The sequence below is a fragment of the Diadema antillarum genome, unplaced genomic scaffold, assembly GCF_040938485.1.
Source record: "Diadema antillarum isolate AM-2024a unplaced genomic scaffold, OU_Dant_1.0 seq00001469_RagTag, whole genome shotgun sequence".
NCBI lineage: Eukaryota > Metazoa > Echinodermata > Echinoidea > Diadematoida > Diadematidae > Diadema > Diadema antillarum.
In genome coordinates, this window is record NW_027272208.1 from 456,275 (window position 1) to 468,464 (window position 12,190).

The 12,190-nt window shown below is 38.4% G+C and overlaps 1 protein-coding gene across 4 annotated transcripts in view; it reads left to right on the forward strand.

Moving 5' to 3' along the window:
- LOC139709751 (uncharacterized) overlaps positions 1-12,190 on the forward strand; it is a 202,853-nt gene that overhangs the window by 103,131 nt on the left and 87,532 nt on the right. The window lies entirely within an intron of this gene.

Below are 12,190 nucleotides of genomic sequence, written 5' to 3' on the forward strand. Positions count from 1 at the left end.
TATGACATAACAAAGGCTTCTATATTGGGAAATCGTGCGATTTTTCAGCATGTATACCTATGGGTAGAAATCACTGATCTCTATGGAAGAGCCCAAAGAGCTTTTAAAATCTCTTTGGGAAGAGCAAGATCATCGGTGGAAAGTAACTGCTTTGTGGAGGTCTGCGCTCTCAGAGTGCTTTTCTAGTTTACCATTTGCAGATGAAACAAAAACCCAGCTTTAGTACTTCAAAATGGTTCTAAACTTTAATGTGAGTAAGGGATCTATAGGCCCACAAACAACCGATATAGAAATTTTAATCAGTATAATCAATGTTAAGTATCACTAGATATACAAACTGTGAACAATTGTTATAATAGTTTCTAGAATAAAACATTTACAGTTATGGTGTATAGAGAAAAATAGTAATATCTCGTTTTTAGGCTTTATTGTGAAGTTTTTATATGGTATGATGTTTTGTGTTACAACTGACCTACACATATGCATCAAATGTGATAACTACAGCATTTTTAAAATCACTGCTCCCAATGGTAAGCAATACCTTTAATAAAGGCATTATTACCATTTGCAGATGAAACAGAAACCCAGCTGTAGTGCTTCAAAATAGTTCTAAAACGTGAGTTAGGGATAGAAACAACCAATGTAAAAATGTTGATCAGTATGATAAATATTAAGTACTGTTAAATGTCCAGAATGTGAACAATCGTTATGATTAAAATTTTCAAGACTAAACCATCTACAGTTATGGTTTATTGAGAAAAATAGTGATATTTTAGACTTTATTACGAAATGTTTATGTGGTAGGATGTTTTGTGATACAACTGACCTACACATAGGCCCTAATCGTCAACTGTGATAACTCAAAACATCTTTTTTTAATCACTGCTCCCAATGGTAAACAATACCTTTAATGGTGGCGAATCAAAATCCCACGTCGCTATGGAAACAGATTTGCTCTGCTCCTGGAATTTGTTTTTGACACAAAATTCTACATGGTGGTTCACTTTTCCTTCAAAACCAAGCATCATGTTCCATTAATCTAATCCAAACAAATCTGGGACATTCTTCTACATGATGATGGAGTCATAACAATACAATATGTTTGTTGATATCTGCCGTTGAAATAGAAAATCAATGCCTTCCTTAAAAAATCTGGAAATGGCATTGTGTTTCGCACAAGTTTGTGTTAAACGGTTTTCGAAGGAGTGTGTGATGATGCTCTTGTCATGAGGCTTGGATGACAATTCATACCAGTGGAAAGGATGACTTCCAAGAAGACACACCAACTTTCACACAGACATGCCTTACTCGTCGTTTGTGTGATCAATTGTCGGGAACTTGCTACTGTCCTGCACAGCTCTCATCCAAAACAACCTTCTCTCTTTCTCCAGTGAATATTCCTCAAATTGGATATTTAGTGACCATGTGCTTGCTTTATTTGGGGCCTGTAGACAAACAGATTAGATTGCCTTGTTATTGATTTGATGAAGTTGTCATTACACCATGAGATGCCTGGAGATCCTCAGTTCTGGCTCAAGAAGGGAGGCGAAACTGATATGAATATGCAAATGAAAATTTGAAGACACTCTCTATTTCCTCCTCGTGGACTCAAAGATACATAGAAAATCAAGTATTTATCATCATGACATGCAAGATGAAAGCTTTGTCCTCATTTTCTTACCTTTCATAATACATTTTTTTTTTTAAAGCCAAGGCCAAGGAGCGATCATTATATTTTTTATAGACATATTGATTCTTGCACCTTCTGGCGCACCATGTCTTGATGCTAAATGAAATGAGATGCAGCAGCTCGTTGTAATAGATTGGTGAAAATGGGTTTGGAAAGAGAGACTACAGTTATCAATCTGGGAGTGTATAATGTCAAATTTGTCTGTTTCGATGCCAAAGTGTGTTGTTATGCAGGGAAGTTGGCTGGTATCAGTATTTGAACCTTGATTGTGCAATCATTGATTCGTTTGTTGGATAGTGTTGTTATGGGGGGTGGGGTGGGGGGAGGGCGCAAATATCGTGCAGATTCGAGAGGATGATAAAACATTGACATTAACTGCTGAATGTGAATGGTCAAAAGTCCACACATTCTTATCAAACCCTCCAAAATGCTGTCCTAAACGCTGCGGTGTCCACGTGACCAGTAAAATTACTGCCTTGCCAAGTATCAAAATATTTGAGATCAGTTGGTGCCTTTTAGTTCGGATGATATTGGACAAAGAACAGATTTGATGAATTGCTGGTGAGTCTTGCGATTTTCTGTCCACTGTTTAAAGATGGGGCATCCCTTTTGCATTCCTTCCCAAATAGCACAGAACATGATATATTCCACCAGAATGACAAGACTATTTAAAGCTATAACATTTCTGTGATATTTGAATGTTGTTAGCCATTAAAATTCGAATAATGCACCGAACGCTCACCGTAACGTATTCTGTGTACTAGGTACAGCTGCATACATTAATCCTCCTGTGGTTGTAATATGATACTTATACTTCAAATAAAAGATATGCATGTTAAAGCTGTCAGAAAAGAAGAATTCACTGGCTTCTCTTACATTGTTGTTGATGGCAAATAACAACACACCATTTACATGAACTACATGTGCAACTAAGTGCATCACACAGGTCTGTAAAACTAGACTAGTAGTTTAGATTTGTAATTTTTTCGTAGTATGAAAAAATTATTCAAATCTTAATGGTCGATTTAACTAAACAAATAAAGACCCTCTTGAGTTCAAAATTTACAGGAGGTTTCCAAATAGTGTTTTCTTCAAAACGTAAGTGTTCTCACAAATTTTTCAAAAATTTGCATGCAAAATGGATTGGCTGTCTTTAGACCATTTTACTTTCTTGAAAAGATTATATTATCTTTCTTATGCTTCTTTTAACCCAGTGATAACGCCACTATATAGATAGAATGATACACACGCACACACACACACATATATATATATATATATATAATTCTTTCTATTTTTTTGTACATCTAGTATTAGTGTGGCACAGTATTTTAGACAATCTAGATGTGATGTGTGCAATAATGCATTGTGTGTAATTTTCTTTTTTAAGCACCATTTTTCGTTCTTTTTTTTTTCAATGTGCATTTTGAAGTGTGAAAGAAAAGTCAAAGGTTCCTGAATTTACACAAAACAGGTCATGTTATATTTGGTTACAAGTCAGAGTGATCTCATGCATGACAAGGTTCTTTCAGAGGCAAAGCTTTCTAGCTGCATAAAGATCAGCAAGAAAATAATCCTGTATTTTTCTCATACAATGTGAGAAATAAACGCCAAGTTTGTGATTGTGTGTCATGGTATGGTATTGTAATGAGCTAGCTCACAGCTCCATATCACGCATGCACGTATTGTATAGTCAGGAGTGGTGTACAGAGGAGGAGCAGCAAGACTAGGGTATACTGCTCACATTTCAGCAAGGCAGTTTGCATGTGATGCTAATTGTTGAGGTGAAGAAGAAAAAGACTCTAAAGGAAATGACAATGTATGCAACAAATAAATTACCCTTTTCTGGAGTAGCCTAGTAGATTTCCATCATGATCCTCAAAAAGATTAATTTTGTTTCCTCACAATATTATATATGGATAAGTTACCATTTTTTCCCCCTTAGTCTGAGTGGGTGGGGAGATCAGTTTCTTTGATATCATTCAACCTGTTTATGAAAAAAAGAAAAAAAAAAGAGAGAGAACAACTCTGAGGTATGTTTAGAGAATGTTGATGACAAACATGATTGTTCAAGAGTTTCAAAATGCCAAAAAATATGTATTGTGATGTAGAGTTATTTGTGATCTCGCATAGAGTAGTACTTTGGCTAAAATTAGAACAGAAGTTCACCTTTTGTGTGTGTGTGTGTGTGTGTGTGTGTGTGTGTGTGTGTGTGTGTGTGTGTGTGTGTGTGTGTGTGTGTGTGTGTATTAATGTGTGTGTTCTCTCTCTCTCTCCTTTTCGGGGCAAGTCCATGAAATTTAGAAGAGGGACGGAAGTTGCATGTGATTCTCGTTACATTTTGAGGGAGGCCCTCTGCGGGGCGAAAAGGTTTAGCTCTCAGATCTGCCTAGTTTCATGCATGCATGTCTTGTTCAGTATTTCAGTGCAGCGGCGACAATATTCCCAACCCCTACCATCACTTGTACCACCCCCCCCCCCCCCCCCTCCAATAGTACACTTCCCCTGTTCATCTGCTCAGTTCATAGTAAGGTACTGGCCTTCTTAGGAGGAACTAGTTTCTGTCAAGGCTGAAGCATGTATTGAATGGAACAAGCTACTGGCTTGGAGAGGGAGATATGGGGGGGGGGTAGGAATGAGGGAATAAGGGGGAGGGGGAAATGGCTCACAGCCTGTATGCAAAGCTAACATGAGCTGACAAACCAACTCTACCATTGCCTACAGAAGTCTCAGTCACTACTTGTTCACCAACAAGTCAGGTTTGATACATTAGCTTCGCCATGATGCTATTATCATCAATGAGAGGTGCACAGCTCTTTCTTCTCTCCTTGGATTTTCAAGGCTGTCCACCACACACTTATGGAGATTCTTAGCTCAGAAAGCAAGAGGAAAAGAAGAGTATTAACTATTTCTATGAATTTGCTCCCATTAGCGCAACCTCTTATCTCCCTGTATCTATCTCTCACCATCTATCTATCTGTCTATCTATCTGTCTATCTATCTATCTATCTGTCTATCTATCTGTCTATCTGTCTGTCTATCTATCTGTCTATCTATCTAGCTGTCTATCTGTCTCTATCTATCTATCTATCTGTCTATCTATCTATCTATCTATCTATCTATCTATCTATCTATCTATCTGTCTATCTATCTGTCTCTATCTATCTGTCTATCTGTCTATCTATCTGTCTATCTATCTGTCTATCTATCTATCTATCTGTCTATCTATCTGTCTATCTATCTATATATCTATCTATCTGTCTCTCTTTCTCTTTCTTTCTCTCCCACCATTCTTACACATAATATGGATCATGTGGGAGATTTATTATAATGACATATTTGACAAAGGAAAGATGGCATTCTTGATTATTGTCCCTTCTGGTTTCTTCCATTTTTCACTTTATTTTGTTTTGTCATTATTAAGTATAGTCCACATTGTGCAAAACAGAAGGCATGTTGTGGGCTGACGTAGCAATATTTTGTTAATTGAATTGTTTTTGCTCATTGCATCTCATTTCTAAGAGGAGAAGATACTGTAAAAGTGGTTATTTTCATGAGAATTATTGTTCGCAACAGTGTTTCATCAACCTTATATCACAATCAAATCATTCAAGACATACAACTCAATCTCCTCTTAGTCTTTTAAAAAATTAAATGAAAAGTATGAATTCATATCAAGTTTAATCATTAATCATACTAATGATGTGATAATTGTTTCAGAATAGAAAATCAAAACAAAAAATGTGGCTGTGTAACACAGTGTCCTACGCATCTTTTTCTGTGTTTGCTGTTCTGAGCAACTTAAATTCAGCCTGTTCTAGATTTATTTGATTTTTCCCCCATGTACGTAGTAAAAAATGATCAACAGTAAAAATAGAAATATTGTTGAAATTGTTATGATTTCTTTCAAAATATTTACTACTATATCAATGTTTTGGGATATTGACATTATTCTTGTCATACAGCAAAGTATTATACCACCCCCCCCCCCCCCCAAAAAAAAGAAGAATAAAGTGAAGAAAAAACAAAACAAATTAAAGCAAAGACTTCCTATGGGATCCTGGTAGAATGCGATGGTAATTTTTCTTTTTTTTAATCACTCAGGGTGTCTTTTTTTTTTGACCTTCTACAGATTTATGTCAATTAGTTGTGTGGAAAACTAATGCAGGAAATTGCGTGCACAACACCATGCAAGGTGCAAAGTACGAAGGGCAGGATTTGATTTGTTTTGTTTGCATCAATATGAGAGTACAGGTGATTAGTGTGTTGGTGAGATAAGCTTTTGCCACCGAGGCAACGGTGAGATGAGAAAGTGGGTGATGAACCGTTGGACAAAGTGGTGATTTGGTACCCTTTGTAGCAATGAGAAATGTTTGAAAGTTTTAGCCTACCAGGTATGAATTCACATCGTAGAGCATTTGCATGAAATGCCACAGCATGCATGTGAACGAAGAGCAAATTTGTGAACTGTGGTTTAAATACGATTTTGCCCAATTTGAGTCGTGTCTGATTTCAATCTGTGGTATCCTTTGTTGACCCTTTCCATTGTTTAAGCAGCTGAAAGTGAGTACTAATAGATCATACTAGAGAAGTTTGGTTTGCATACATGATTATCATTTTCCTCTTTTTTTTTTGGGGGGGGGGGGAGGGTAGGAGGACAGCATATTCACATTGACAAATGAGATTCAGCTGTGCCTATACAGATAATTAATGACATGATTCCAGCATTCCTGTGCCATGTTTGCAAATGGCATACTATAGATATGTGACCCTTGATGTTGTCATCATGTGTTCTCCATCCCACTCATAAATTAATTCCACGAGGGTGCGTGCCCAGAGAACACTTGCAGGCCATGCAGTCAAGTTGCACTGGTGAGGGGCGCGGTCTCATTCATCAGTGTTAGGAGGCCAGGAGTGTGGCTCTCCATTCAGAAGTGTGTGTGAACATCAGCAAACATTGCACGTGACCTCAATCGGACAGGTTGAGCGGAATCTTGAAAAGCTTTCTGATGAGGTCCGTATGTCCAGTGTGGCATTTTCCGATGAAACTTGTGGATTGTGACAGATGTGCAGAGAAATATTCCCCCTGTTCAGACGCAAGCCAGTTTTAGACCAAAACTCGATGAAGAAATGACGTATTAAGAATTATCTAGACAGACCGTTCAGACGCTAATCTCGACTGATCTGGAAAATGTCGTATAGATGTGCAGTTTCCTACTGCACGGGTTGTTGTGGTCATGACGTCACCGTTAGTGAGAGGAATAGGGTCACCTTTCGTGCGCGCTCACATAAGCCCCGCCCAGTTAATACTGTTCTATGTTCGCCATACATTCAGACGTACACGGAATGTTGATTTGCTATCAAGTTCTTGTTTGAAACGATGCACTGACCGTCGTTTCGTTATATGTTGTTTCGTTATACGTTGTTTTGTTAGTCAGCGTTCAGACATAAAGTCATCGTATAGCTATACCGTTTTGCTATAGCTATTCCATTTTAGTATATATATATATATAATATATATATATATATATATTTTTTTTTTTTTTTTGCGTCTGAACGCCCTGACTGACCTTTTTTTTTGGGGGGGGGGGGGGTGGAGAATTTGTCAGTCATGTTAATACCATATGTGTTTAATCATGCTGACAAAAAGAAAATAAACATAGATTACAGAAACCTACTAGAGTCATGCATGCCCATCCCGACTTGGTGCGAAGACTGGGGCAGGATCCCCGAAAGTTAGGACAAAACGTTTTTATCAGGATGTTTCAAGTGACATTGTGTAAAAGTGAATTGAATATGAATTAGCCCATCCTCTGGCCTGCCCCCCCCCCCCCCTTTCTCCAGCCTTTTCCAAATCTTGCAAATACTTATTACCTGTAACAGCCGAAGTTTTACTTTGGTGTAAATGATCATTTTTTATGCCTCCGCCACGTAGTGGTGCCGGAGGCATTATGTTTTCGGGTTGTCCGTCCGTCCGTCCGTCCGTAATGAATTTTGTGGACAAGGTAACTATCAAAACCTTTTGAGGTATCCTAATGAAACTTGGCATGTATGTGTATTAGGGGTTGAAGTTGTGCCTATCAACTTTTGGGTGCACATGCTCAAGGTCAAAGGTCAAAAGGTCAAGGTCTAATGCTTAAAATTTCACTATTTCCCCCATATCTATGCAATGCCTTAAGATATTTTCTTGAAACTTAGTATATACATGTATTACCCAATTAAGATTCTCTGGTTAAAGTTTGGGGTCATGAGGTCAAAACATCAAAGGTCAAAAGGTCAAGTAATATGTTAACATTTCACTTTTTTCTCTCTATCTTGGAAATTGTTCAAGGTATCTTTATGGAACAAAGTATATATGCATGTACTGACTGGCAGTGGTTATCTAGGGAATTTGGGGTTCGTGGGGTCAAAGGTCAGGGGTCAAAGGTCAAGGGTAATACTTCAAAATTTTACTATTTTCCTTATATTTATGCAATGCCAGCAGGATTATTCTTTAAACTTGATGTATGCATGTATAACCCACTAGATATTCTCTGGGATTTTTTCTTTTTTTTGCCAAGAAGGTCAAAGGTCAAAAGGTCAAAGATCAAGTGAAAGTGTTGAACTTACTTCTTTATCCATATATCGGAAGTGGCTCAAGTTATCTTTAAACTTAGTACATATTTATGTATGTTCTGCCTGACAGTGATTCTCTTATGAATCAAAGGCCAGATGAAAATGATAACAATTTACTGTTCAAGACAGAAATTGCACTTTTACTCCATACCCTGAAAATTACTCAATTGCGTAAACTTATGAAAGGGTCAAAGTCGAAGTTAAAGTTCTTAAATCCCCAAATACATGCTCTCCTATTCATCCAATTAAACATAGGTCAAGGAAGGTGAACATTTGATACATTTGTGACAAACATGTCATTTTAATATTTTGCCAATTTTGTGAAAATGTAATCACACATTGTCCACATGTATTATAGACCTATTAGGAGAATCATGCATAATGGCGGAGGCATATCAGTCGCCATAGCGACATTTCTAGTTCAGATATATGATTGTCTTTCCGTATTGGTTATTTGTGTATCATTTTGATATGTAATATGAAAGTTAGTATAGGCATGGTCTGACTGGCAAAAGATCGAGAAGTTCAAGATCACGAAGTCTTTGTGATCTTTTGTTGTGCGATCACACTGGCAGCCAAACTTGGATCAAGAAGTTTTGGTCATTGGTACGTGCGCGCAAGAAAGAAGAAGGAGCGCACCGTCGGACGGCTTGTGATTGTGACTTAACAATGCACATCTGTACATGACAATGGCCTCGCGCTTCAGAGACACTGCCCACAAACAGATCGAGAAGTTTGACGGGGGTGAGGGAAATATCTCTAGTTAGAGTGAGAAGTTTCGCGAGAAGTTTCGCGAGAAGTTTGCGGTCACACTGGCAAAACTTCGAGATCTTAAAGATCGCGATGTTAAACTTCTCGATCTTTTGCCAGTCTAACCGCGCCTTTATTGGGGGATATATGTTCAGAACAGTGGATTTATTTATGCATACAATATACCTGATGTTATGCAACATGGTACCGTAGGCATTTACATGCTTGTGTCGCAAATGTAGAGTAATAGCTCAGTAGGTAGAGCACCAGGCTAGCATCCGGAGGTCTCGAGTTCAAATCTTGATGGAATCCCATTTTCTTTGCTCGTTTTTCTGCTTATAGATTTAAACTTGTCACTCCAGTAGACCTGATTGGAAGTAAATGCCTTAAAAGGATGAATATTATGACATGGGAGTTCACATTTTGCAAACGAAATGAGTTGGCTGACAAACATCAAAGAAATTCAGTTAACCATTTTAAGTGCTAGAATGCTTCTTTTTCGTACATGTTTGTTTCGGATCACTGCTGAAAGGCACTGATCATAGAAATGAAAAGATAAAGCAATTCTGTTCATTGACTAAAGTTATTCATGTGCAGGTGATTGAGCGAACACTGGAGTCAGTTTCGGAGAAGAAGAAAGAAATAATTTGTTGAAGCATGTCAAGGAAATAATACCATGTCCTATCATGTGACAGGGTCCTTTTTTGTACAGGAGCTGTATATCTGTGGCTTGGTGCTGTGTCTTTGTACCATAATTTCTACACTTTGTTGGTAGTGTATCAAAAGGTCATTTGAACCCTTTGTTGTCTACATCTCTCTTTGTTTCGGTTACAGAAGTTTTTAAAAGCCTCTTCACTGCTAAACTGATGATTGAGTGGCAATATATTTCTAGAACTATGATTTTCATAATTTCACATCATGTAGTTCATGAATCGACCAGCTCCATATATAGATTTGTGGAATTTAATGTGGTCCTTCAGCAGAGAAACCAATGCTCTGAAAAAAAAACTTAACAAATTACACTGAACAACGATGATGACATAGACCCCGTTCACAGTGCGGGGCTGGGCCTTCATTTCAGTGTAAACGCGCAAAAGGCCAAGTGCGGGGCCAAAATTGGCAGCGCAATTGGCCACGCTCTGGAGGTGGTCTCGGCGACCGAGCCGCGGCCGAGCCCTGCCTTTTCTCAGTGTAAACGCAAACTGGGCCAAATACGCAGCCAATTTTAGTTTGGCTTCCAGACCTTCTGCCTGTACTATTTCGCTATTAAGGATAGTAAACCCCTCAACGTCGAAAACTAGTATAGTTTGAGGTGGTTTTGTCCTGCAAAGGATTTTCCCTCCAGCAAAGGCCTTTGCCCGAATGGCGACTTTGTCGCCACGGAATCCAGTTGGCAAAGGGTCTGAAAAGCAGACTATACCAAATTGCATTTGTTTACGAACAGAGCGCCACCACAACAAAATATTGAAAGGATTGAATGAAAAGCCTGGGCCGAGCCCCACACTGTAAACGGACAGAATTGCGGGGCTCGGCCGCGGCTCGGTCCAGCCCCGCACTCATGCATCTATATGGTAAGGCTGTCATGTCATCATCCTTGCTCATTACAATTTGTTATAAATTTGAAAACATTCTTGTTCCTCATCCCAACTAGTATAACTTTTTAAACGCTGTACCCAGTATAACCAATTTATATTTGCAAAAATGTAACATTCTGAAAATCATGCAGAGGTCTTATTAGTTACTGAATCTCTCTCATGACTTTTCATTTTTGGGGGGGTAAAATTTCTTTGTGATTTTGTACAACTTGAAATTAGTTTGACCAGTTTTCCCATAATCCCCCCCCCCTCTCTCTCTCTCTCTCTGATTAAAAAAAAAAAGACAAGAACACCAATCTGTAAAATTCAGAGCTACCAATTTGATGATATCCAGATGAATCTTCTTTTTTGTTTGACAGCAAAATTCCTCCATGGCTTATTGGGCTGAAGAGGTAATTGCCATGAGTGAAAAATTAACTGTAAAGTGAACAAATTGTATCAAAACAACAATGCAGGGAAATTCATCTGCTAGTACAAATGTTGCGGTACATCCCAAATGCCATTAGTGTGTTTAATATGCTGTCATGTGTGTTATGTTTTCCACCAAGTGTTCACGTCAATTCTATTAGATAAAGAGCTGATGAAAAAAAAAAAAATTGATGTGCATTTTTTTCAGTGATTACTTTTTTTTCGTGGCTCTCTGTGCAGTTTCATGGCAAAAGGGAGAAAATGGAATAACAGTATTGTCCAACAGATATTTTATTCATTTGTTTTTTTTTTTTTTTTTTTTCAGGGGAGATATGATGGAACTTATTCTGATGCAAATTATTCAGGGCATTATCTGGCATGGCTTTTGGAGGGAAGACGAGAAGGATTTAGAGTGTCACATAGGACACCCACATTTCTCGTGCGGCCAATTACTTCTGGCGACAACAACACTGCCGGGGCAGGAAAAAGCAGGGAAAAAGAAGGAAAAAACTGTGGAAGAAAGAAAAAGATGGGTGTGTGTAGGGGGTGAGGGAGGGGGGGGGGATGGAGATGGAGAGCTGTCAGATATTATGCACATTTGACTAATGCACATATTACTCAGTCCCACATGCACACAATCATCGAGGCTTGACCCTTATGAAATATTTACAAACTGTACAGGACATGATGATTTCAGTTAAGATGTGTGTGTGTGTGGGGGGGGGGGAAGGAGGGGGAGGGATGGGAGTTTGGGGGAGGGAGTCTCATACTCCATTTTCAATGGGCACCCGCTGTGTCCATATTGTTGCGAACTCTTGTTGAAGAACATGATTTTTTTTTTCAGTGTGACAGAGGCCTTACAGCAGAGATTACCATTCATCACCACAGCTTACAATTTACAATAGTCACTGACAACAACATTGTGCAAACCTCTTTTCCTTTCCTTTCATTTGTTTATTTTCCACATAGATATGGCAAGATTTGCCAGTTTAATTTATTCTCTTCCCAAATCCGGCTTCTCTTCTCCTGCTGCATTTAGATTCTATCAATATTTTGTAAAGGTCAAATTTTGTCTTGTAGGTGGCATTATGCGGTCTTTCCATGAAGGAGAGTGTGCATGTTTTCTGTGTAG